At 38.4% G+C, this 27,971-nt stretch overlaps 1 protein-coding gene and 1 pseudogene across 1 annotated transcript in view; both read right to left on the minus strand.

Moving 5' to 3' along the window:
• Positions 1 to 27,971, minus strand: part of DSCAM (DS cell adhesion molecule) — a 355,545-nt gene that overhangs the window by 268,224 nt on the left and 59,350 nt on the right. The gene's annotated exons all lie outside the window — the stretch shown is intronic.
• LOC148215139 (uncharacterized) lies at positions 7 to 27,802 on the minus strand (annotated as a pseudogene).

Consider the following 27,971-nt stretch of genomic DNA (forward strand, 5'->3'; position numbering starts at 1 on the left):
TCCTTCTGAAACCCTAATGGTTCCATCAGTTGCCGGGGGCAAACTGATCAAATAGGTCCTGCCTCCCTGCAGAAGGGGGCGACATGCGAGAACCTCAAGGCCACCAGGGCGTGATCTGACCATGGCAACGGGGAAAGATGTAACTCTCCCCTCAGGTCACATTGCCACTGCTCCGACAAAAAGACTAAATCCGGTATGAGTTCACTGTCTCAAGTTGGGTCCCGAATAATCTGAGTCAGGCCCGTGGGCGTCATGGTAGCCATGAACTCCTGGGCTGTCTCCGAGGTTTGTCCCAGGGATGGCAGATTGAAGTCTCCCAGAACCATAAGCCTGGGGGACTCCACCGCCAACCCCGAGACGCCCTTCAGCAGCTCAGACAGGGAGGTTGCTATGCAGCAGGGAGGCTGGTATAGCAGGAACACTCCCAACTGATCACAGGCCCCCAACTTGAAAAACAGGGTCTCACAACTGGTTACTTGTGGAGCAGGGCCCCTGAAGGCCACAAGAGATTCTTGGATGATCACAGCCACCCCACCTCCCCTGCCCTGGCATCTCGGCTGGTGCCACACCCGAAACCCAGCCAGGCACATTTCCGACAAAGCTACTCCTCCTTCCGGGCCCAGCCAGGTTTCGGTGATACACACCAGGTTTGCCCCCTCCTCCGTGATCAATCACAAAGCTGAGGGGAGCTTTGTTATTGACTGACCTGATGTTAAGCAGCAGCAGCCGGAGACCAGGGCCTCCGCAGGTCAGCCGTCCAGGGCCTGGGATCAAGCACGGAGGGTCGGAGTGCACCACAGGTAATAAACACCTGGGGCACCTTCCTCTAAGATGACATATCCTCCAGCTTCCATCATTACTGATATTGTGGTCATGTATTGTGCAGTTTAGACTCTGCAGTGTATACACTGTACCTAGAAGATACTGCAGATTAAACCAAGTAAAATATGAGAAAGAAATGTTTCATCACTCCTTATCACTTCAGCTTAAGGGTCAAGCTTAAATGGTTCAAACTGAAGAGCCATAAAAAGAAGCAATTCTTTATACAATGCATATACTATGGAATTTGCTGCCATCAGTTGTTAATGGGGGCAATCATTGCTATAATCAACAATTTAAAAGTTTTATTTTCTTGGCTTTATTTTTATTTCACCTTTCTACTCAAAAATGGTCAAGGTGGCAAAAAAGATAAAGAATACCAAAAAAAGTTTAAAAACAAAAATAAGTAACATTTTTAAAACTACACTAAAATGTAAATGCCTCAGAAATATTACTAAAGGTAATGTTACTAAAAGTAATATTTAGTTAATATTTAAAAGCCCAGCTGAAGAAATGTATCTTAGCTGCTCTCTAAAATGCGGAAAGAGTAGAGGCTAAACATCTCTTCAGAGGAAGTGAATTCCATACTTTGGAAGTGACACAGGACAAAAGATAAAAACAGCAAAACCTAATATCCAGACTGGTTTATATATTTTATAGAAGTAAAGGCAGCCCTTCAGACAATTTAGGTTTTTAATGCCAACATCTTAAATCAACCCTAAGTTATTATGGTTGTAAAGATTAATACCAAAATCTTAAAGCAATCAGTGTAGCTCTTTGAATAGGAAAGTTACATCTTTCTGATATCATATACTAATTAGCACCTAATTGCCACATTCCACATAAACTGATGTTCTTAGACATTTTTCAGAAGTAGCCTCACATCCAATGTGCTCTAATTAAAGCATAAATCTGGCTAGTGCAAGAATACACTCAGTTGATGCATTAGCCATAATTGCACAAATACACAACTTATGGAGGTGGATATGTGTAGCTCAGGGTTGAACTGGTGAATTTTATTCCTTTGATGTTGTTGTTGATTCACCAGAGAGGAAGAAAACAACAACACACTACCCTTCCTAGATATCCTCATCAGCAGAGGAAACAGCAAACTAGAAATCCAAGTTTACCGGAAGACAACCCACACTAATCAAGTACTCCATTACCAAAGCAACAACCCAACCTCCCACAAGAGGAGCTGTGTAAGAACATTATTCAAGCAAGCACAAACACACTGCAGCAACCCAGAACAGCAGAAAAAGGAAAGAGACCACCTATACAACATCTTCCAACAAAATGGATATCCACACAACTTTATCAAAAAGTGCCTGACCACTCTATCTACTACAACACAACCAACACAAGCTATGAAAAGGATCACACTGCCATACATGAGAAATGTCTCAGAAACCACCAACAGACTATTACAACCACATGGCATCTCTGTAGCACACAAACCAACGAAAGCCCTCCAAAATATCTTAAGTAAACCAAAAGACTCAGTAGCACAAGAAGAAGAAACAGGAGTCATCTACAACATACAGTGAAAGGACTGCAACAAACACTATGTAGGACAGACAGGCAGAAGACTGGCAGAGAGCATCCACGAACACCAACTAGCAGTCAGAAGACATGATGAAAACTCCTTAATCTCACAACACAAGGACAGACTCAACCATAGTTTCAACTGGGAAACTGTCAGCATCTTAAACCAAGCTAAATCCAAAAATGCAAGAGAATTCTTGGAAGCTTGGTATTCAGACAAGGCAGCAATTAACAGACACAGAGAGATAAACAGCATCTACACACTATTCAAAAGAGACAAAAGACCAAACAGCTCCTCACCAGCAATTATCACCAAGATAAGCAGAGGTTACCACAGGGCACACAAGCAAGCAGCAAACAATACGCTAATCAGGGAACTACCAGAGGAACAAAACAAAACCCCCACCCCCACCAACACTGGCAGGGCATGGAAGAGTACATAAACAGAGAGCAAACCCCATCCCATTCCAGCACTGAAGATGTTACCTAGCCAGGTAATGAAACGTTTGCAGGAAAAGAACCAAGCTCAGAGAACCCCAAGGACTCCACAAATACACAACTTGTCATAGCCCCTTTCTAGAAATCCAGTGACACCTGAGTATCCAGAAACAGTTCCAGTCTGTGGGCCTAATCTTACCAGGGGGCTAAAACCCATTAAGACAGGCTGAATTCCAATCCCTGTGTCTAATTTCCTTCTGACCAGTAACCAACAGCACCTTTCTATTTGTTCTTCCTCATCCAATCCATTCTCTCCCAGGCAATTTTTAGAGGTATCAATTGTTTCCTTGGAGACAGATGGAAAAGAATCAGACAAATTCACATCAGAAAGTGCTATCAATGGTTATTAGTCTTGATTCTTCCACAATCAAAAGCCTCAAATGATAGTTGCTAGAGAACAGTGAAAAAGTGCTATCACTATTATGTCACTCTTAGATGCATCAAGTGATTCAGAAAGTTGTACTAAATAGGTCTTTAGCCTGATTCATCAGGGATGTTATTTTCTCAAATTATTTTTTTTAAATTGAAAATGGAACCCATTACATCTATCAAAGTCTATGAGTAAGAACACAGGAAACTTTACGGTAGTTCAAAATTGACTCTGGACCTGCCTGGCCTTACAACATGAGCAGAATCTGGGAACTGATTTATTTCTAGCTCCTATGTGGTATACATAAAATTGCAGGATATCTAGGGTTTTCTTCTCCTGAAGATCCACAGCTCTGTTCTTCTACTGGCAGGTATTCCTGCTTTGCCTCACATCCAACCTCTTTTCACTCACCCAGAGTTTATATTTCAAGGTGAGCAGTCATGAAGAAAACTGTGAGCTGGGGTTACATCATTTTTTGTGGTATTGGGAATGGTAGTAGTACAGAAGTAACTTGACTCTAAGAGTTATTGCATGAAATCAGCTTTAAATCTTGTGGAGCAACAAGTACCTATTTATTTGTTTCCTGCATATTTCAATATCACCATAACATTTTCATTTATTCATTTCATGCAGTTATTAGATTTATACCCTGCCTTTACTCTGCACATCTCAAAGTGCCATGCAGTGCTCCCTTCTCCTACTCTGCCTTGGTCAGGCCTTACTTGGAGTATTGCACTGAGTTCTCCTCACATTATGTTCCAAGGATCGTTTATAGTTCCTACACCAATTCCTCAAGCTAAACCCCTTTCTCAAACTCCAGGTCTTCATCAACTTTTATTCACTAGCTCTATCTTGGCTGCAAAAAGCCAGATAATCATTAGATAACCGTCTTTGTTCCTTTGTTCCTTTGTAATTGTTGATAAGTCAGTCAAGGAGTTTAAAAAAAAAACCAGTCAGTTATACAGCAGGAAAGAAAAAGAAAAAAAATGCAATATATTGAATAACCAGAACATTGTACATGCCAATTAGAGAAGATTTTTGGCTTGCCCCAGGAAACATCAAGGATGTTTCATGTAAAAGATGCATGGACAACAGTGTGATACAGACCATTCCAGCAGGATTACAGTGGCTGGCCCCTGAATGGGTGGGGAGGACAGCAAAACAGCTGTGCAGATGCAGTCTAAGTATACTTTCCTATTTTAAATCCCATTATTCCATCTGCAGTTGTTAGGGGACATAATGAATCACTTCCTTTTGACATCCTAATATTTAACTAACACTGACAATATATTCCTACAATCCTGAAGTGATTATCTAAAGCTTTAAAAATGTGCATGTTCTTTGGTTCTTCATCATAACAGTTTTTTAATCATTTATTTTCACCATTTATCAAAGCCTAATTTCTCCTTTCTAGTGTTGACATAATTTCTGAAATGTAATACCACCTTCAGTTTGCTATTCCTGTCGCTATTGGAGAGTCACACAGCACATCATTTTTATTCACTATACCATAGCCCTGTCTTTTTACTTTGTTGCTTTGTTATTTATTTCTTTGTTACACACTGACTATATTTTGGGGGTGATTTTACATTTTAGCCCATCTAAAATGCCCTATGTCAGAACGATTAGCTATACATCAAAATAATCAATAAAGTAGTAAATGAAATATATGAAATTCCATATGGATTAATCTAATACAAAAGGGTACATCAGAACATCTTTGATGAGTAATAGAACCAGGTCTGAAAATAGGTGGAAAGGAGTTAATGCATTTAATTTCTTAACCTCACCACCTAATCAGAATTATAAGTTCTTCTCTAGAGTTTAAACTGGTCCCTTCCACCATTTATGAAGCCCTTTCAGATTTCTGAAGCAAAAGAGACCCGAATGGGTGTGTCATACTATCAGTGATGATATCATCTGAAATGCTCCTGGGTAAGGAACTTCGCTGATTCACAATGCAGCCAACTTTTAAATTTGATCTACTCAGTGAATTTCTTGTAAATCATCTGAATTAAATGGCCTTGTTCCAAACCATATGAGTGGGAGCCTGCTGCTTGCCCATCACAATGTAGAATACCCTTTTCCCCAAAAAATATTATTATTACCATTGTAGCTTATTTCTCTTTCAATCCAAATTCTAAGCTGTAATTTGTTACAAGCTTGCATTATATATTAGCACTTCTGTGAAAGGCTGTCAGCAGTATTCTGAACTCCAGCTGTGTTTCCATGAAAGGATTTGCTGTTCCCTCTATCAATGGCAACTGTACAAATACACACAGGAGGCTGTATCTCAGTATATCTGCATGAGTACCAAGTTACTGAATTTATTTTTTTTTAAAGACAGCTGTGAAGAGAATTTCTAGGTCAGCTCCACAACACAAACTTTACAGTAATTCATTTTTCTTCTGAATTACCTTCATTTACTTTTTACCCATTTTCTCAATCAGATTATCACTCAGATTGCTCCAGCAAGTATAGAAAATTCATGTCCTTCAAGATGATTTGTACTATGAAGTGAGAGAAACATTACCTCCAAGTCTAAAAGTCTTTTAAATGGAAAGAGAGGGGTGAAATGGAACACAGGGACTGATCAAGATAAATTATGCCAAACTATATCATATTTATCAGAATGTTTATAACGCCAAGTTTTTTAAGCAAAGTTTTAAGGATTGATATTTGGATTAGCCCATTTTTTTTCACAATCAAGCAAGTTCCAGTGGGAGAAAAATGAAAAGTGATTTTGACTTGGTGGGAATGGAAGACTTAGGCAGACCTAGAAACAACAGGATTGTATATTAAAAGCAGTGTGTGAAGAGGTAGCAGTCAATGTTGGGAAAATGTCCTGGAGAATATATCTGATTACTCTGATGAGTCCTGCTGATGAGTCCTGCTACCTAATTTCTTTTAATAAAGATTCCAGGGATCTTGTACAATCTTAACTTATAACATAGGAGGCCTAATTGTATATCCTACAAAAGTAGAAAGGTGTCACAAAAGAAGAGAACAAAAGGGCACAGATTTGCTCATGAAATCCATGTGCTACTACATGTATAGGTAAAATTTTAAGAAGAACTATGGTTATTTAAAGAAAGCCCTATAATCAGAGTGGGATATAACTGTCCTTGCTTAATCTGATAGCTAGATGTTGAGAAATGACTTCAGCAGCCATCCCTGCTCTTTTTATAATTCTTCACATTTAAATCATATTTAGACTATGCAACTTCAAATGGAGGACCATCCTTAGAAAGCCTTTCAAATAATGGATTATTTCCCATTATATTAGATTTTAAAGTATCTTGCATGGACACACACTATATGTACAAATGGAGGGGGGAAAGGTAACTTTTTATAGCCTGCAATATTTTCCATTTTCTTGATTCAAACAAGATCAACTTTACCAACTGTAAGGTAAGAGAACATCATTCATATAGTAGGAAGAAAGTAACATAAATGCATTAATGTGCAAAGTAATATAAATAGGCATAAACCAACTACAGAATTTTATCCATTCAATTCCAGTTGCCAATAGATTGATTCTTAGCTACTATTTGTCTTAAAGTTGTTCACTGGAGGTGGTTGTTCCAATTCAATGCTCCAAAACAAATGACAATTGTTTCAGTCCATGGAAAAAAACTAAGAATGTTTTATATCTTTTGTCTCTTTATCAGTCTATGCTTTCTTTCATTTCTGAGGCACTCATCTAGATCAGTGTTTCTCAGTCTCAGCAACTTTAAAATGTTTGGCTGGAGAATTCTGGGAGTTGAAGTCCACACATCTGAAGGTTGAGAAACATTGCTCTTGATCAGGAGTATCAGTTCTGCAGTTCTCTGTCAGACACTTTCAGTAAGCATACTATAGACACATTGGTATTCTCATAGTAAGGTGACTGTGTGTATCTGTATTTGTATTTGTATGTGTGTGTGTGTGTGTTTGTGTGTGCGTGTGTGTGTGTGTTATATGAATGATAATAGAACCATCAATGGCTACTTACCACAATTTATTTATTTATTTATTATGTATTAAATCACATTTATATGGCTGCCCATCTCACAAGAAGCAACTCTGGGCGGCGTACAATAACTAACTTAGTATTCTATCAGAATCAGAATGCCTCTGAATCCTCAATGCAAGGGAAGAAACAAGATGCCTTTATACACTGTTTACAAGCTTCTCAGAAATATCCAGCTGCTCACCACTGGAAAAGAAAAGACAGACATTTACTGCTCATCTCATATCTACAAATCATGAAACAAAAGATGGCTCTTCGAAATACCAAAAAGATTAATGTAAATTTAGTAAATTATTATTGGTATGAAACAGGAATGAGTGTGCTGCTTACCAAAATCTTACCAAAAGATAACCCAACATCAGATAAACTGTCATTTCACATTCTAGTAATTTTAGAAGAATAAATATTATCACATCAGAACAGCATTCTGTCAACAAGTGTGTTTTATGAGTGAAATAATCAATGAGGAAACAGCACTCTCCCCTGAAGCTGAGTGTACCATCTAGCATCTACAATAAGATTTCTTCACTTGGCACTCAATACAGTTCAATTAATGTTTAATTCATGTTTTCTTCTTGAAGCCAGATGAAAAGACAGAACATTCATCAATAGTAGAGCTGCAGCAAAACAAACACTTTTTTGGTTCCAGTGCTACCATCTTTTTGAGATGCAAGACACCAGAGCTGAGAAAAAAAGACAAAATCTCATTAGCCTCTTATACCAGAGTCAGATTTAGCTCTATAGATAATCAAATAAAACCTTTAAAAATGCAATGTGGGGGGAAATTAAGCCAAGCATTTAAATTTTGCTAGCATGTATCTTATTTCATTCCGTTCAACTGGAATTCTCCTCCCCCAAAACTAAAAAAATAAAAATTAAATACAGCCTTTTCAACTTTCTCCCTTTTAAAAAGCAGGAATCTTTCTACTTTTGCCTTGTAATCAAACGAGTATCTTCCTAGCATTCTGTCCCTGCACAAACACACACTGAATGAATGTTGTATGAATGCTTAGTTTACATACAATGCTCTTTTAGGGTTATTACAGATGCCTTGTACAATTAAGCATGAGACTCACTATAAATAAGAGTTAAACTTTATGTCCATGATGAGCTCTGACTTTTATACCCAGTGACCTCTCTATATAATTGTCATCTTATTTGCATGTCCAGATCACTTGTTTACCCCGAAGGGATAGCTCCTATTTTCTACCAATCAACTATTTAAAAATATTTTTGTCATAAGTGCAAATTTATTCCAAATCATGGTCCAATCCAGGTCAGTTGCCTGAAAGGAAAATGAGGATGCAATTGAGTTGGATTTAGAAAAAAATACACTTTCCTTTGGCAAATATATTCCTATATTGAATGTATTGAAACCATGTATTGAAACTCAGAGAAGGACTCTGTCACTCTAGTTTTATTCTTTCAGTCATTTGGCTGCTGAAGAGGGAGTTCATCCTACTGTTCTATTGGCTTTATTGCTTAAATTGTTTGGACCTTTTTTTAAACTACGAGCACAGTTCCTGGTATATGTAAACCCTGCAGATATTGATCAGAGAAAATCATAATGAATTTGCATATGGTCAGGAGAACAAAGAAATAACCTGCTCCCCCTTCTATTTTTCAAATAGATTATTCCAAGTATGTTAAGCTGCTTTCAAGAAATCTAGGTAACTCTAGAAAGATTATGTAAATAATTTTTTCTTTTCCCTATTTTTTGGTACCATTTTTAAAGCTCCAAGCTCCAACCTCCATTATCTCTACCAGACAGCTGGCAACTGTATCTAAAGGATTATGCATAATATACATGTGAAACAAATATATTCAGAGCTGTGGAAAAAAATGCTGTAGCCCTCCAGGGGCAGAATAGAAACTCCTAAATATATTGTCGTCATACTTTTCCTTCTGAATTCATCAGGAGGTTAAAATTCCAATTAAAATACATAGAAAAAACAAAGTTAAAAATATTCTTTCTTTCATTTTAAAAATAGGGAGATAGCTATACCCTTTACTGTAACTTCACTCCATGTGCAGAACTTTCACAAATGCATTACTTTGTATGCAGAAAGCATTCATCAAAACAAATCACACAATATATATGATGATGAACTATGTTATTTATATTATTATACTGAGAATATGATGCAAGGTACATGTATACTCAGTTAGCAATCACCACCTTTCTTATTTATTTACCTTTTACTATTGAATTTTTTGTCTTAATAGAAGACAAACAGCTTCTTAAAAAAATTAAAAAGTATCTCTGAATAAAGAAATGTTTACTTGGAATTCTAAGCACATGGAACAGATACTGAATTTCTCAAGGCAAATTGCTCCAAAAGTTAGCAGCACTAAAGAACTGCACCATACTTGAATGGAAATCTTGTAAAGCTCTTCTGAAGGACAAAATGTACAGGCAGAGGCAATCCTTTAGGTATCAGGGTCCTAAAATAGCTTCCAAAAACTCAAGTAAACAGATTGGAAGCCAGTGGTGTTAGCATAAAATTTACTGCAAGTGAAGTTGCCCCTTCACCCACCCACAGAGATTAGTCAGAAAACCTATTCCTGTGAATCCATTACTGCATTCTCAGCAAATGTAAAATCACTTCCATTTTAAGGATAAATTGTTTGGGCAGGGAGGAACTAGTCTTCCTTTCAGGTAAATGTAGTAGATATTGCACATCTATCAGAGCAAATTCCAATCAGCAGTCTAGTTATTATATTTTTCACATAATGAAATTTCTGAATGCTTTCGACAAGCTTGACACACAATAGAGCAAGCAATATTGTAGCTTATAAACGAGGAAGGAACATACTAGTGAACAAACTCAGATTATGCCTATAGGCACATTCCACAAACAAATATTTCTACGTTAGCCTAAAATGAAAATAAAAATTCTGGCTTCTTTCATTTGAAATAAACTGGGGGGGGGGGGGAGCTATGATTTATTCTGAGAGGAAAAGCTAGCATCCCTGTTCTGAACAACACACTAACAAATGGATGAAACTGTCTGCAACTTTACAGTTGAACAAGTTGACAGGAGTGAGTGGCAAATTCAGAGCACTGTGGAGTCCTTGGGGTTCTCTGAGCTTGGCTGTTTTCTTGCAGACGTTTCATTACCCGGCTATGTAACATCTTCAGTGCTCAGAGCAGTTCTCACCAACAGAAGGCTAGTTTATCAATAAAATGTATCTTATTGTGTTGTGCAAACTGGCTTATACATCAGTCTAGCTTTGTTATCCCCTTTTGCTGATACAGGCAATTAAAGCATTGCTTCTGACCAAATACATGTTTGATGATTCTGGAATGAGTTTACATCTGCCTTAACATATAGACAGGGCCATGCTCTTGTAATATTACTGAATTGGTACTGATGCATTGAAACTAGATTATTATTTTGTGCTTTGGTGATAAAACAAAAGTAACTGTATCATGTTTTTTTATCAAAAATTTTAGGCTAAAAGCTATGGAACTCTGAAATATTTTTAACAAGCCAGCTACAAAACATTCATCTGCCGCTACCAAAACAAAACCTCTATTATTATTATTTTTTTCCTATCAGCTCAGTGTGTCACAAGAATGGGAAGTTACAAAGATAATTATACAGCATCTTGCAGGTTCTCAAGATAAAGGAAAGAGATAGGATTGCTTTGTTCCATTTCTTTTCCAATCTATTTTATGCTTCCCCAGTTTATAAACTCTCATCAGCTTTTCTGTCAGACAAAATTTCTATATTCCTTCCCTGCTCCAGCCCCCACTATGTTTAGTCACTAAGGAGGCTTATTAGCAACTATGGTCGGACTGGAGATTACTTTAAATTTTTCATAGATGTTTTGTTTATCTTTTTACCTTGGCATTCAATCAGATAATTATGATTAGAGATTTTAATCAAGTTTGGAACTTGATTGTAGCAGAATTTCAAATAACTTAACTCATGGAAAGTGCTACAAGCCTATCTACTGGAATTTAATTTGGTAGACAGATGCTAACTTTCAAATCCATTTGAATGTGATTTTTTTTTTTATTCCTCATAAAACTGGTTCATGCCTGGATTATTTTTTAGTTTCTTGATCACTAGTTGATAAGTCAGACAACTGCAATATAGGCTGAATTACAATCTGTAATTATGTTCTAGCCACTCTATCAATGGTTTTAAATAGATAGATGGATAGATACTGTAGGTGGGTGGGTGGGAGGGTGGGTGGATCGATGGATAGTATTTAAACATATTGTTATTAAAAGACACACATTTTATAAAGCAGATAAAACAAGTTTTTCAGGAATATTTTGGCAGATGTTTCTGAATTTAGGATTCTATTAATGCATAAGTTCATAACCAAATTATTGCTTACATGGAAAAAATAAACAAAAACTGAAATGTATAAACTTAAAAAAAAGTTAGGAAATTTTTGAATAGTTATGCAAGACAGGCCTCATGGGAATTATAGAAAGCATTTATGTCTACTAAAACGGATTTTAATCATTCTAATCTTTTCATCTTTTTTTTTAATTGAGAAAATAAGAGTACTGGGAGTAAGGAAAAATATGACATATTATTGGCTTCTAATTTTATTTATTTATTTATTTATTTATTTATATTTCAAAATTAGTCACTACCAACTCAAGTGTCTCTGGGTGGTTTACAATAAAAATAAGAATAAAAACCAATTAAAATACTGTACAATAAAAACAATGCTCATAAATAACATATTCCAAGGAATTGATAGTATATAATAAGCTATCAACCTACAGAAGCATCTTCAGGGTGCCAACCACTCCCAGGGCTGGTTACTCCTCCTCAATTCCCACATGAGCTGGCAGAGCCAGGTCTTCACCCCTTTCCAGATAGCCAGGAGAGCAAGGGCCAGGCTCACCTCTGAGGGGAGAGTATTCCATAGGATGGGAGAAATGGCAGAGAAGGCCCTCTTCCTGGATCCCTAGTCAACATTCTTTAATTGATGGTGGCATAGGTTGATGTAATGGGGATGAGACAGTCCCTCAGGCAGCCTGGTCCCATGCCATGTAGACCTTTAAAGGTGATGACAAACAACTTCAATTGGACCTAGAAGCAAACTGGCACCCAATGCAGCTCCCACAGCAAAGGTGTTACATGTGTCATCCTTGGGGCACCCAAAATTGCCCGTGCAGCTGCATTCTGAACCAGCTGTAGCTTCCAGATACTTTTCAAGGCTAGCCCCATGTAGAGCACATTGCAATAGTCTATACAGGAGATGACTAGGGCATGAGTGACTGACCAGAGGGCTTCCTGATCCAAGAAAGGGCGTAACTGGCACACAATGCAAAGTTAAGCAAAGGCCGTCCTGCCACAACTGCCACCTGCTCCTCAAGCAGAAGTCATGAGTCCAGGAGGACCCCAGATTCCGCACCGGGTCTGTCTGGGACAATGCCACCCCATTCACAACCAAAGATGGTAAACTCCCAAATACAGAGGAGTCCCCAACCCACAGCCACTCCATCTTACCAAGGTTCAGCTAAAACCTGTTGTTCCCCATCTAGGCCCCCACAGCCTCCAGGCACCATGGAAGAGTGGCCACAGAATCACTTAAATCACCCAGGACAGAGATCTGCATATTGATGGTACCTCATCCCATGGTGGCAGATGATCTCAAATGGTGGTTTCATGTAGATGTTAAAAAGGAGTGGGGAGAGTACCAAACCATGCGGCATCCCATAAAGGAGAGGCTGCGGGCCAGACCTTTCGCTCCCTATCAACACTGATTGGGACCGGCCTTGGAGGAAGGTGAACCAGCACAGAACTGTGCCACATCCCCAACTCCCTAAGCCAATGCAAAAGGATACCATGGTCAATGATACTGAAAGCTGCTGAGAGCTCAAGAAGAGCAAGGATGGATGCACTACCCACAGTCTGCTCCCACCAGAGAACATCCAAAAGCACGACCAATGCTGTTTCCATCCCATATCTGGGCCTGATACCTGACTGAAAAAGGTCCAGATAATCCATTTCATCCAGGATCCTCTGGAACTGCAATGCCACTACTTTTTCAACCACCTTCCCTAAAAAGGGGAGGTGAGAAACTGGATGAAAATTGTCCAGCATGGTGAGATCCAGTGATGGTTTCTTGATGAGAGGGTGCACCAGCGCCTCTTTAAAGGCAGCTGGAAAACACTCCCTCCCTCAAGGATGAATTCACCATCACTTGGACCCACCCACATGTCACCTCCCAAGCTGCCTTAACCAGCCAGGAGGGGCATGGATCTAATTGACAAGTGGTGGCATTTACAGTCTGGAGGACCCTTGTCTAATTCCTTGGGCTCAACAGGATCAAACTGTTCCCAGATAACATATGTTCCCCAGGCATCTCCACAGGCCATGCCACAAGCTTGGTATCCTACTGGGAATGGATCTGAGCAATATAATCCTCCAGATGCCCAGAAAACTCCTCTGTGTGACCCTGCAAGTGGATAATTAATGTAAAAACAACAAAAAGTATCATTCCTGCAATTAAGGATCACCAGGTCAATATATATAATGACTTGAATCTGAACCAGCAGATTCAAGTTTATATCCAACTTCATGCCACACATTAATTTATATTCCTGAGTATAATACTCCTGCTGAGTATTTTAAACAGAGTGATAAGATCCTAGAACCCATCGAAATATGAAGAAGTTTGGATGCGTTGCTACTAAGTAAATGGCTTTAATTTGGTGGAAAGATTCTAGTTCACCTGGTTTAAAATCCTGGACGGAAGTCATATGTTCACTTTTTACATATGAACTGGCCTTTTACTGATGGTGTAGAAAGTCTGAGCAATATTACTCCATGTGGTCAAAGTTTAATTTATTCTTTAATTTCTATAAATGTATTTCAACGTGTGGTTTTTTTCTCTTTGTTCTGGTTTTCTTCTTTTTGTATTTTCTTCTGAGGAAGGGAGCAATCACAGTTTGTTTTCTTTTTCATTTGAATTATTCATTTGGTTACTCTTTGGTATGCCTGCCATTGTGCTACCTCAGCTGCTCTTAAAAATGTTACCAGCATCAGCTGATTATTTGTTCTTCACTTAACAAATACATATGATATATTTCTGTCTTTTTTTTTTTTTTTAGAATAATGCTGCCTGATATTTCTTTCATATCACTGAAGGAAGGGAAAGTAATAAAATACTTAAGCTTTCAATTGGAAACTGATTATAAATTAAAATTATATATGCATATATAAATACAGATTATAAATTGTGCATTTTAAAAAATACTTCTGGTTAAAAGAAGAAAATAGGCATTTTCAAATTCAGTGCCAAAAGTGCAGGAATGTCAGGTTAAATTAGGACTCTTAACTTGCATGCTATGAAAGCAGAAAGCAATGGAGTTCATATATTGTGCCTTCTTAGCTCCAATATACCCAGAGCCTCAGTGTTTTGAAGATGTTGGCAACACAATACTGGACTAGAAAAAGAGCTTTGATCTAACAGAGTGGTTGACTACCTTTTTGGGCCCAGGATCTGCACTTTCTGTTTGATGTTCTTCCTCTGGACTTCAGAAAACATGGGTGGTGATGTGATATCGCTGGGGGAGGAGAGGGATAATTTTCAGAAGATTTTATTTTATTTTATTTTATTTTGATGAATTTTAAAACTGCCTCCCAAAGGGAAATCTGCCCAACTTGGGGTGGGGGAGCAAATTGGGGTTTAAAATGGGAACATACGTATCTTAGGCACATCCACTAAAGGATCCATTTTTTGTCCTTTAACCCTTGCAATATCCCAACATTAAAAAAAAAAAATCCTCAAAAATTCCAACCTTACTACTGAAGGCGGGGGAGGGGGGGTATTCTGGGAGCTACCTATGGGTGCCAGAGGCCAAACATGATCTCCATGTCGGCTACCTGATCAGGTCACTTGTTATAGTATGCTGCAAAAATTTCCTTTAATTCCATACTGTCAAAGAGGGAAAAAAAACCCTAGGCATTCATTAATATGCTCATGTGCATATTTTGGAGGTGAAATTAATGAAAGGGGAGTAAATGCCAATATAATTAATTTTTCACATATCAGGCTTTTTTCTTCTTGATTTCAGAAATGAAGAAGAGGCATGCTCTGGGTCCTGACCATTAAAGAGCGCCTTTTGTGCCATGGCACCCACCCTTATTCGTCCAGAAATTAGACTGGCCCCAACCCTGTTGACCTTTTGCAAGTCCTTAAAAACATGGTTCTGTCACCAGGTCTGGCAATCTGGAGATGTGGCTGAGCTCGTGCAACGGTTGTGTTGCTCACAATTTGTTATTGTGAGTTTGTTATTACTCCAGCTGAGGATATGTGGTGTTGTTTCTTTGTTTTTATGTTTTTTATGCTGTTTTAATTATTTTCAGCCACTCAGAGTCATGAACGTGAGATGGGCAGCCATATAAATTGTGATAAGTAAATAAACAAATAAACCATACTTGCAGAATAGGCAGGAAGGCTCTGCTAAGTAATTGTGCTTAAGAGCTAAACAAATATTTATTTATTTATTTCATGTATTCATTCATTCCATTTCTATACTGTCAAATCTGCCAGGGACTTCTAACAGTTTACAACAGGGACTCATATAGGTAAAATCCGTAGTAAATTAAATCAACAATTAAAATATCCGCAATAATCACAAAAAAGTTTAAAATTAAAAGAGGATGGGGAATACCCTGTTTAAAAATATATTACCAAGCAGCTCAGCTGGCACATAGTGTTCCTTTTATAATGGAAAATTCAACAAAATTGTGATGGAAAATATTCCGTTTTGGGATAAGAATTTAAACTTGTCCCTCCTATCCCCAACATATCTTCATAAATTAAATGAACACAACAGTGATTTCACACAAGTAATGTGCCAAATATGGAGAAAGTTTTCAGGACTTATTCCAGGTAACTCCACTGACAACATATCCAAATTCCAATAAAGACAGAGCCATGCAATTGAAATCTTGGAAAAAGAATTATATTTACAGAATTAAAAAAAAATTGTAAAAGCTCAGTACCTTACAATTTAGAATAAGTTGAACAACAATTAGAATAAAAGTACCATGGCTTTTGTGGTGTCATATCAATTCAATATGACAAAAAAAAAGAAGTAGTAGCATTTGCAAATAGACACCTATCTATTTTTTTAAAAAAATAAAGTTATTTATTTATTTATTTATTTATTTATTTTACAAAATCTAAAGGTATAATTTCAAATATATATTTGAAATAGTTTGCGGCAAATCTGCCACAGGGCTAAAAGAAACCTAGGATTTGGATTTAGAGAAACGATGAGATGATCATACTTGACATCTCTATGGTAGCATGAGGGATTCTCTTCAGCATCTATACAGGAAATGCATCTTAACCAACAGTTTTTCCCCAGGACAAACATATTGCATGGGTCAAGGATGGTCCTGCAGGTACCTGATACCAAATCATATAAGGCTTTACAGGTCAGAACCAGCATTTTGAATTGTACCTAGAAACCAAGCAGCAATATAGGGCCTGTAGCACAGGTGTAATGTGCTCTGGCAGACAATACCTGGCAGTAGACAAGCTGCCATATTTTGTACCTGCAAGAGGATGGCTGTGGCAAGCAAAAGTGCCTGTGCCATTTTTTCTCACTTCCTTTCCCTTTATTGTTTAAAAAGGCCTCATCCTTATAATTTTTATACTGAAAGCCCTTTAAATAAGGCATGGTTGGAACAGAAACCAGTCTAGGATATGATAGGAGGCTTGATGGTACTGGAAAAAAGAAAGTTGATAGAAGAAAGAGATGAAATGGAGAGAAAGCTAGAAAGAAGAGAAGCTAACATGCAAAAGAAGAAGAGCTGAAGGGCAGAAGTAAGGAGAAGAAGAAAAAATTAAGAAAAGAGAAACACAGTTACCTCAGGTCTTGCCTGCTGAGAACAGCATTGGAAGACGGCTAGGAAAGAAACATGAAGGAGGAAGGGTAGAAGTTAGAGGCCAAGCACCTGAAAACAGACTGGCAGCAATATCTCTTGTAAGCAGTTTAGAAAAAAGTGAAAGTTTCTTCAGCCCACCATAGAGCAAGTGAGAAGTGGCCCAGAGAGGCAGGGAAGCATTAGCAAGTGCCCTCAGTATAAATATAGTTACAGCAGTCTGCTTACAGAAATAGAGCGCCCTGGGGCTGCTAATTAGAGTAGGAAGAAGTCAGGATGGCCTAAAGCAAGTGGAAACAGCCAGAGCTGGGTGGGCCAAGGAGACTAGTCAAAGTTATGGCCACACACCAGCATTAGTCAACCAGAATGACAATGGATATGTGCCAGGAATAGGACAACCTGCAAGGAAGGACATCAGGCAGCTGAAAAGAAGTCACGATGGGAAAGTGCTGGAGTCCTGTACAGGACAGGACTTTAGGCTGAAGGCACTGATGGAACAGGGGCTGGGGGGAGGAGATGCAGAGGCCAATTAAAGGGCCAGAGGTGGCAGCCTAAGTGGTGGGCCATCCAGCAGTAGCAAGCGACCTAAGTAGGCTGGAATAGATGAGGCACCATCTGTGATAGTATCAATTGCTATTTTCAGGTGGTCCTCAGAGGCAGTCCCACAGAGAATATATTTCAATAGTCCAGATGTGTAGTGATGAGGCATGAGTTAACACTGTGCATCTCATACACTCTAGGTTGGGCTGCAATTGACACACCAGTTGAAATAAGGCAAAGGCCTCCTGGCTACAGCCTCCATCTGGCTATCTAGCAGTAGTCATAAGCTCAGGAGGACCCCAAAAGCAAGGATCTGCTTTCTTAAGGGTAATACTTCCCACCAAGAGACAACACTGGAGCTGGCCAAAAGCCTCAATGCACAAACAGCTTCAATCATTAAACCATCAATATTGAAAGCTTGGGAACTGGTATCTCCCATTTTCAAAAGCAAATCTATTCGTTTCTCCAAGACTAATTTTATCTCTGCTATTGTGACAGTAGTTCCTGATGGCAAAGAGGTCCAGGAAGGTCAAAACTAGCTGGAATCTAAAGCACAAGTTGATTACAGCACTTGGGGCCAGGGGACATTTCACACCAGTCACTCATTGAGTTCCTTTCAAGTCTATCATTATAACATGCAAAATGAAATAAAACATTTGTTAGTCTTGCTACCTAGAATCTAGCTACCTCCCCTCAGTGGAACGTTTCTGTGCAAGAATATTGCATTTGTTTAGGACTCAGACTGAAATTTATTTACTTATTTAACTTATTTTAATTTCTATAACTGCCTATCTAAACCAAGTGACTCTGGGCGGTGATCATAAAAACAATTAAAACAATTACAATACAGTACAAAGTAAATATATATGGCAGCTGAGAAAAAATATCCCATAATTATCAGGGTAGCCCTTAACACATTTCGGACCTCAGGCCCAAGCACATAACCAGGTCGTTAGGCCTTACGAAAGGCCCACAGGGTCAGGATCATCCTAATCTCTGAAGGGAAAATGTTCCAGAGGGCAGGGGCTACAGCAGAGAAGGAGTGGCTGACAGGACCGGCAACATGCCCAGCCTGCCAGAGAGAAGTGGATGGGTAGAAACTATTGGGAGAAGGTGGTTCCTCACGTAACCCAGTCCCAAGCCATGAAGGGCTTTAAAGGTGACAACCAGCACCTTGAATTGCACCTGGAAGCACACTGGCAACCAATGCAGCTCACGTGGCAGTGGTGTTACATGTGTTGAATACCCAATACCATTTACTACTTGCGCAGCTGCATTTGTACCAGTTGAAGCTTCTGAATGCTCTTCAAGGGCAGCCTCATGTAGAGTGTGTTGCAATAATCCAGATGAGAGGTCACAAGGGCATGACTGACTGTAAGCAAAGCCTCCCAGTCCAGAAATGGACACAATTGGCATACAACCCGAAGGTGTGTGAAGGCCCTCCTAGACACAGCTGCCACCTGCTCTTCTAGCAGGAGCTGTGAGTCCAAGAGGACTGCCAGATTGTGCACCAGGTCTGTCTGGGGCGGTATTAACCCATTCAGGACCCAAGATGGAAGAGCCTTGGCATCAGAAGGACCAAATATCCGGAGCCACTTAATCTTGCCTGGGTTGAGTTGAAACCCACTGCACCCCATTCAGGTCCCTACAGCCTAGGACAGGACATCCTTGGCATCGCTCAGGAGACCCGGGGTGGAGATATAAAGCTGGGTATCATCAGCATATTAATGGTACCTCACCCCAAACCATCAGTTCACCTCACCCAGCAGCCTCATATAGATGTTACATAGGAGAGGAGGATCAAGCCCTGGAGCACCCCATAAAGTAGGCACCACAGGCTGGATCTCCCCCCCACAACAAAAACAACTGGAACCAACCCCAGAGGAAGGAGGATAACCAGCGCAACACAGCGCTTCCCACCCCCAACTCCTGAAGCTGGTCCAGAAGGATACCATGATCAATGGTATCGAAAACTGCTGAGAGGTCAAGAAGAGCAAGGATGGATGCACTATCCCCATCCTGCTCCCACCAGAGGTCATCCAAGAGCACAATCAAATGTCACTCACACAGACACCATTTTTAATCTCATGCCTTACAGAGAAAATGCCATTATTGTCCAGCCAGAACATCTATATTTTTTAACAATTTTATTAGAAAATTTTCAAACAGGTAAAAGATAAACATGAAAAACATATAGAAAATGAAGTTAAGAAAAAGTGAAAACATAAAGAAAAAGTGCAGTAAATAAGAAAAGAAAAAGAAAAAGAAATTAAAGAAATGACTTCCAGTCTTCCTTACGGCAGTTACAAACAAAATTATTGTCACTCCATCCCCATCAAGATTACATCACATAGTTCATTTCTTCCCATATTCCGCCCTTTTCAATCAGCAAATCCAGAAATCATCAAGTCATTTTTATACATTTTCAGCAAAAACTCCATAAAAGGTTTCCAATCTTTTATAAAAGTATTTATTGTTTTATCCCTGATCAAACAGGTCAATTTGCAATTTCTGCTAATTCTGTCATCTTCACAGTCCAATCCTCCATTATGGGTAGTTCTGTATTTTTCCATCTTTGTGCATAAAATAACCTCGATGCAGTTACCATATATAAAACTAATCTTCCATGAGTCTTTTCTAATCAGCAATCCATGAGTCCTAATAGAAGAAATTCTGTTTTCATCTGTATATTAATTTTTTAAATTCTCTGCATCATCATATTTATTTGTGTCCAATATTTTTTTGATGTTTCACAAGTCCACCATGCATGATAAAATGTCCTTTCATGTTTTCCACATTTCCAGCAATGGTTAAAAGTACCTTTATACATCTTAGATAACTTCTCTGGCGACGTATACCAACAGTACATCATTTTATAGAAGTTCCCTCTTAAATTATAACACAATGTGAATTTCAGTCCTTTACCACATTCTCTCCCATTGATCCATCTGTATATTATAACCAAAATTCTTAGCCCATTTTGTCATGCACTCTTTAACTTGTTGTTGTTCCATTTCAAATCTCAACAGAAGTTTATATATTTTCGCAACCACTCTGTTCATCATTTGTACATAATTTCATTTCAAATTCCATTACGTTATTCTATTCTTGTTAACTTTTTATCTATATTAAACCTCTCCCTTAATTGTACATATGAAAACCGTTGCAAAGTAAATCCCTCTGCAGTCAATTGTTCTCTTGATTTCATCTTGTTCTCCATTTTCCTGTTCCAGCACATCTTGATATGTTAACCATTTTTCTTTATCCATTGTTTCTTGTGCTGAAGCCCACAAAGGTATTTTTGGGCACAGCCTGGGTTTTATCTGTTCCATATATCTGTTCTTATTATGGCATGCTTAACATGATGATTTTTAAAATCTACATTAACTTTAACTTTCTTGTACCATATCCAGCTAGAACATCTACTGTATTTGGGAGTGTTGCTGGAAATATGGTTGTGTAACACATAGTGGCTTTGACATTACAAATATTGGGAGAACAAATTCCCTTAACCTTTGCCTTCATCGGTGTGCGAGCCTTTTAAAAAGAATTTGGGGACATTTTATTTATGTCTTTGGTAGCTGTGCTTCCCATGGTGCCGCAGTGGCTCTGGAATGCTAATTCAGCAGATATTCCATTAAAAGGTAAAAAATAACAAGGCTAGTATCACTCATCTGCTTTCTTACTACTTGAGGCAATTTTATTATATGTTTTATTTTGTGATGTACAAATTTCTCAATAATGCCATAAGGACATTAAAAAAAAAAGGGAAATTTATTTTAAAATCCCCAAATGGCTAGATGTACTTGAATGAGCCAATTTAAAGCTGTGTCTCTAGATTTCTTTTCTACAAGCAAAGAGACAGAGGCTTAATTGTATCTCCAAAGCAAATCTATGCAGCCTTCCATTGGCTGATCACACTTGACCAGGGGGAGGGAGGGAGGGAAGAAGAGACTTAACATGGTCAGGATTGCATCATAGACATGGAAGAAGGTAGGGTTTTCTCCTTTGTTTTACTTTACCTTGGCTTTGTGGGGAGTTTGAGGTTTTGTTTTGGGCTTTTTTGTGGGTTTGCTGTTTGTTTAACTATGCAAATCCTTATTTGAAGGGGAGGGATTACATTAGATTTTTGTGTGCACTCCATGTCAAACCCCACAAACCTGTGCCGCCCAATTTTGGGGCAATTCTGATACAGTGATAAGACATTCAACAGTTGCATACATTCCTGTACCCTCAGATTACCATTGATACTCCAACAAAAGGATATTTTTAGCTGTTTGTGTAATCTCACAGTGCCAGGAGCATTGGTGAATTCTAGCATGAATTGTCTCTTTACAACAAAGGGGTATTATACCAGATCCATTATGAGGACAAATAAATTATTTGTCCATTATGTACCAAATTCCAAGACAGGCGTGAAGAAAAAGTAATAGTTCAAAAGAGCGTTCTAGATCAGGTGAAGTCTCATCTCAGTCCAGCATTTTATTCTCTCAGTGGCCAACTGACTTGCCAGACTCTTCAAATAGGCCCAACTTGGGACGAAGCTGTCCAGTAACATGAACAACATGGTTCATAATTAAAGCTGCATTGTGTTTCAGGAACGGTAACCATTATAAACAGCTGACAGTCACTAAATGGTTCAAGGCTGATTCAAAACTTTTATCCTGTTCATTCATATCCTGTGCCCTCTTTCTGCCTATGTGCCTCCCACTGTGTAACAGGCTTCTTGCCTTCCATTTCTCCTACCCGGTCTTTAGCGTACTTGCATGTTTACCTGCATGTTTATTTATTGCAATAACGTATATGCTACTCCATGTCTGGAGACTTCAAATGTAATGGGTAAATCTTAAAATGCATTGCAACTCTATTCCTATGGAGCATTCCTCAGAAGCTTATCAAGAGTTTTTCAACTAAAATATACACATTCATTGTGGATATTAACTTTGGAAGATGTAGGTCAGGGATAGCAGTACCTCCTTTGACAATCATCTGATCTTTATATATAAAAACTGAAATCAGGTGGACAGTAGTAGTTTTGACATGCTTGCATGTTTCCTGTCTTTCCCGTGTGCACTTCCACCTCAACTGTCAAAGGAGAAAAGAAATTGAGGCCTTTTGACCACATAATATTTTTCTTCTGGACCTTGGAATGCCCAGTGATAGAAGATTCACTTAATGATCTCATTTTAAGTCCAGTCACAGTAAATAAAGCCAAACTGGCAGGGCATTCAGATTCAAACAAGCCTTATGGAGACCGCAGAAAGTTCCCACAAATGGGAACTATTACACCCCTCCTCTTACTATAGATAACAGAGAGATGTTGACTCTAAAGCGCTGAGTCGTATGAAACTTTATGAAAGTTGTCAAGGCTTATTCACTTTGTGTTGCTTCCCTGGAGCAAATGGTACTGTCTTTTAAATAACTCCTGTCAGTTTGTAATGGCTAGCTTCTAAGAAATGGAAGAAGGTGCTCCTGTTGACTCATCCTGGAGACTCAGGAAAGTGGAAGGGCCAAATCCTCTGGCTGGGAGGGAATGGGAGGAGGTGTTCGCACTATAGCCTCTTGTATCTCTTCCTTATTTATATTTAGCAGTACAGCAGAGAAGGCTGTGTTTTGGGCTCATTCAACAATGAGGAATGACAGGCAGACTTCTTTTAAAGAAATTAGTGGTGCTGGCTGGGGATTATAGGCATGGGACTTCCAGCATTGCCTACACATGGATTATATTAACATAAAAATGCAGAGGTTTCTTTGTACTCAATGCAATACTGTACTGATAGAAATTATTCTCAAAATACATATGTTCATTATCTATCATATGCACCTGTCTCTGGAACAAGGTTCCCCCCAAGATCTCTTCTCCCAGACGTTTTGTGAGGAAGAAGGCGACCCCTTGCTTCATCATCCTTTTTTTTTTTTTTTTTGGTGCCTTCAAGTCAGTGTTGACTCCTGGCAACTGCCTGGACAAGTCCCTGCAGTTTTCTTGGCTAGGTTTTTCAGAAGTGATTTGCCATTGCCTGCTTCCTAGTGCTGAGAGAGAGTGGCTGGCCCAAAGTGTATTATTTATCCACACTTTCTTCTTTTTAACCACAGTTAGATCTGGTGTATTATGTGCCAAAACTTGAGAAAAAACAGCTTTGCCCTTCCTTTCCCAAGAAACAAAGCAAACATAATTTACCTATCCAAGAGGTCACAGACATTTATGAAATTTAATATTTTTTGCATATACAATTTGGTGTATCTTGCAAAATGATATACCATTGGAAAAAACAGTGGAAGTGCAGTATAAAAACAAGCATTAAAACATTAAAAAAATGCAGTATAAAAACAAATATTAAAATGTCACTACTTTCCCTCTATATATGCAGCTTTTTTTAATTAGCAAAACTCAGAGACTAAAATTAAATCATGTTTAAGAAATGCATACATATAAACTATTACTGCATAATGTACATCTTTCATTTTGGTACAAACTACATTTACAAATAGATGCTCCTTTATCTAGTTTGGTCCAAATTCTAAATCATTTTTAATGCTATTGCCTGATATTTTATCTCAAGGTTCATACATGTAAATGTGTTCTTTCAAGTGGAGAAATGCATTACATATACACTAGCAAAATGTTTAACCAATTCATTACCAAGCCTAGGTATACATTCTGAATTTTTTTTTTTGGAAGTACACTAAATTATATCAATCAAATCATTTTTTTTCTCACTAGTTAAATTTTATCTGGAGATACAGTTTTATCATATTTCATTAGGGATATAATCAAAACTCAGATTTGAAAACTTAAGTTCTAATTATTTCATGTTGCCATTTCTAATTTGTTTCTCATTTCCTCCCATTTCTTTATACCTATAGATTTTTGTTTTGACATTTCTATCTCACTGATATGACTAGCATTTCAGCTCCTCTGAAAATCTTAGTCCCCAGATTCTTACCCTCATTCACAATGTTTCAAGAATCAATTCAGTGTGTACTGAATCGATTAATTTCATTGATGACCAAGCTTTTTTAAGAAGGTTACGTGTACCTTATTTTAATATTTTTCAAGTGGAGAAGACTGAATTAAAATGCATTCTTATGTGTAAGATGGGCCCATCATTCTCCTTCCCCCTCTCCCGCCTTGGAAACCAGTACTTTCTTTTTTTGTCTTACACTATCACTAGCATCGCCATCACAAAACCATGTCATTCTCAGCCGCAGGGCAGCTAATTGGGATGTTAAATACAGTCTTTCTGACTCCCTGTCCTAGGGGGGTAAGGAAATTCAAGAATGACGTGTTCAATTACAATTAAGCCTGACACATGCACACAGCATGACCTTCACTAGGCTCTTTGATATTATTAAAAACAACCTAGGTCAAGGACGGAGGAAATGTTTAAAAGGGAAAACAGTGGGGTGTGGATTCGATTTAGCATAAGATGGTGTTCCTCAGCATTATTCCTCATACTACCAGCACTACCACAAACCAAAAGAAAATCCCTTCTGCTGAAATTGAAAAACTCCATTATGCTATTGTTAAGCAATTTTAAGTATAAAGGGATATTACTTCATGTATCAGCTGAAGGCCGAGAACAGTACTTCCTCAGCTCTGAAACAGTTTCACAAAATATTGCTCTGACTATGTTTATGTGTGTGTAGTGTATGCTTGTATGTATATAATGTGCATATGTGTGTGTGCGCATACGTGTGCATGTATATGTCTGTTATACATTAGGATGAAGAGTATAGCAATTCAGCAGTAATTAAAATTGTATCTATTCTGTGTGAAGCATCTTAGAATATAATAACGTATCTCTTATGTCTACAGAAGGAGAGATCAGAACTAGAGCCTGCTTTATTGCTTAGCTCAGAGAGACGCATCTCTTCCAAATGTTAGCCATTAGAAGAACTTTACATCAACGCCTAATGCTTCTTGGGGGTGGGGAGCATAAGACTGGGGAGAAAGGGAGAGAGGGAAGGAGAATGAGAAAGAGAGCACATGAACATGTGTGTATTGCTTTTAGCTGCCCTACAGGCAGGGAATGGTTTGGTGGTAACTGGTTGTCTGTATGTGACTCTGATTTTTTTTTTTTTCAGGTGAAGCATAGGGCAAAAATACTTTAAGTAAATATATAATTAAAATGTTTTGTAATACATCCTCTTCTGAATTTCCATGAAGACTATAGATACCCTTCACATTTATAAAGAGACTACCAATTTCCCAATTATTTGCTCTAAGTATATGGCAGTCCTGCCCATACAGACAGGTTATGTCTCTATATTCCTATGATTCAGTCAGCTATATTGCTGGCCTGGATCACCAAATTTTCTTGGTTATACCTTTGGGCAGTAGCACAAAATCTTGCTCCAATTTAAAAAAAAACAAAAACTCCCAGGTTTCAAACAGATTGTTAACAAAAACTCTGTAATATAGCACACATACTGGGCTATTACTGAATTTCTGGATATAACTGATTTTACTATACTTAAAACAATTCTATGCATATGCATCTTTCAAAGACAATCTGCAAAGATTAAAAATTAACAAATATGCATTTTGTAGTTCTTGAGAATCAACATCATGTAACTGCTGAGCAAAAGTGACATCTAATATATCACAAACGAGAAGAGACATAAATTTATCAGTAAATCTAACCACAGAGTATTGTGGGAATTCTACAGGAAACTTCATATTCATGAAGCTTAATTATACTGAAATTGCCAATCTGTAAAATATAGCTACATTCCAGTTCTTATTTCAAGAATAAAACATGAACAAAGATAATATGGCTCCCAGGAGATGCTTCACAAGGATATGGAGGAAGGCAAAAAAACAGGGAGGGAAGAAGGGAAGAACACAAATCCAGAGATGCTACATTTATCCCAGTGAAATGGAATCACCATTGCAGAAAAAAATTCAGGTTGCAAAGGAGGAGTATTTCTTAAGAAAGGGGCCAATAGGGCCTGGAGGGAATAATCAGCTTTCTGCATTATGGAAAGGAATATTTATAAAACATTTTATAACACCAGGAATGAGAGATCCACAATTTCACACTAGGATAATGGCAATGGATCCCAAGTGCCTTGTAAAAGTCTTTTTTAAGAAACTAATCAAGCATAGTGCAGCAAAGTATTTCCTTGTAAAACTCTCGACTTTATTGATATTAGCCATGGGGTACATACTGTATGCAGAAGGGAGCAAGAAAATACTCAGCTTTGGTTACAAGGACTTGAGGATAAAAAATTCTATACCTGCACAGACACAGGCACAGCCTATGAAATAACAAAGGGGTGAAGTTTTAGCTCAATGCATCATCCCTTTATGACATTAAATACTACTGTCATATTGCATGATTGTTACAGGCTGTAGGTTGTAGCCAGGTCAACAGTGACAATATGCCTTTAAAAAAGAACCATTCCCTATCCAACTATTCACATACTTTGCTTTTGTTACTAAGAAAGTCAGCCATGATGCCTTTTGGGCATTTGTATTCTGGAGTTTTTATTTGTATTTGTCTTGATGTCTTTTGTTCTGGTAAAGGTTGATGAGAAAGTTTTTGGGGGCAGCGATGAGCAAGAAGATCCTGGGATCAATTTATGTAAACTAATCTACATAGGCTCTAATTTTTTTTTTATCTGCACTCAGTCGTTACCATGACTGCTTGGACGAGTTCTTGCAGTTTTCAAGGCAAGGTGTTTTTTTTTATCTGGAAGTGGTTTGCCAGTGCCTCCTTCCTAGACCAGAGCCCAGCTGGTGAGCGCAGGAGGCGGGGTTTCTGTTGCTTCGCACCTTTTTCGGGCGTTCTCGGGTTCCGCGCTACCGGCAACTGCTCCCGACTCCTTTTGCAAGGCGCCGCCAGCATTTTTCCTCCCACCGGAGTGAGAGTACCCATTTATCTACTCACGTAAGTTTTCGATCTGTTGGGTTGACAGGAACTGGGGAGGAAACAGGAGCTCACTCTGCTGCGCGAAAGCTGGACTTGAACCGCTGAAGTGTTGACCATTTCTGGCCGGCAACTTTCAGCGTCATTAAGCTGCTGCAGCACTGTATCCCCTTAGGCTCTAATACTGTTTAACAAAAAAACTTTGCCCTTCTGCAGTATGGAAATTCAGAAGACTGCAAATGCCTTTCTCAGCTCCAATTACCTCCATAGTTAAACAATCCATAAAGGTAACTCTCTAGGGTGTTTAAAAAAAAATTGGTCATGTTTTTAGCAGAAACTCTAAATTCCCACCTGTTAACTCTATTTCCTAACAAACATCTTAACCATAATTGAAGCTAGATTGGAACTGAACCATATATTTTGCAGGTAAGACAGAA

Source organism: Python bivittatus, unplaced genomic scaffold (genome assembly GCF_059951505.1).
Source record: "Python bivittatus isolate LINGU-HERP-01145 unplaced genomic scaffold, Pbiv_v1 ctg000350_np1212, whole genome shotgun sequence".
In the NCBI taxonomy this organism is placed as follows: domain Eukaryota; kingdom Metazoa; phylum Chordata; class Lepidosauria; order Squamata; family Pythonidae; genus Python; species Python bivittatus.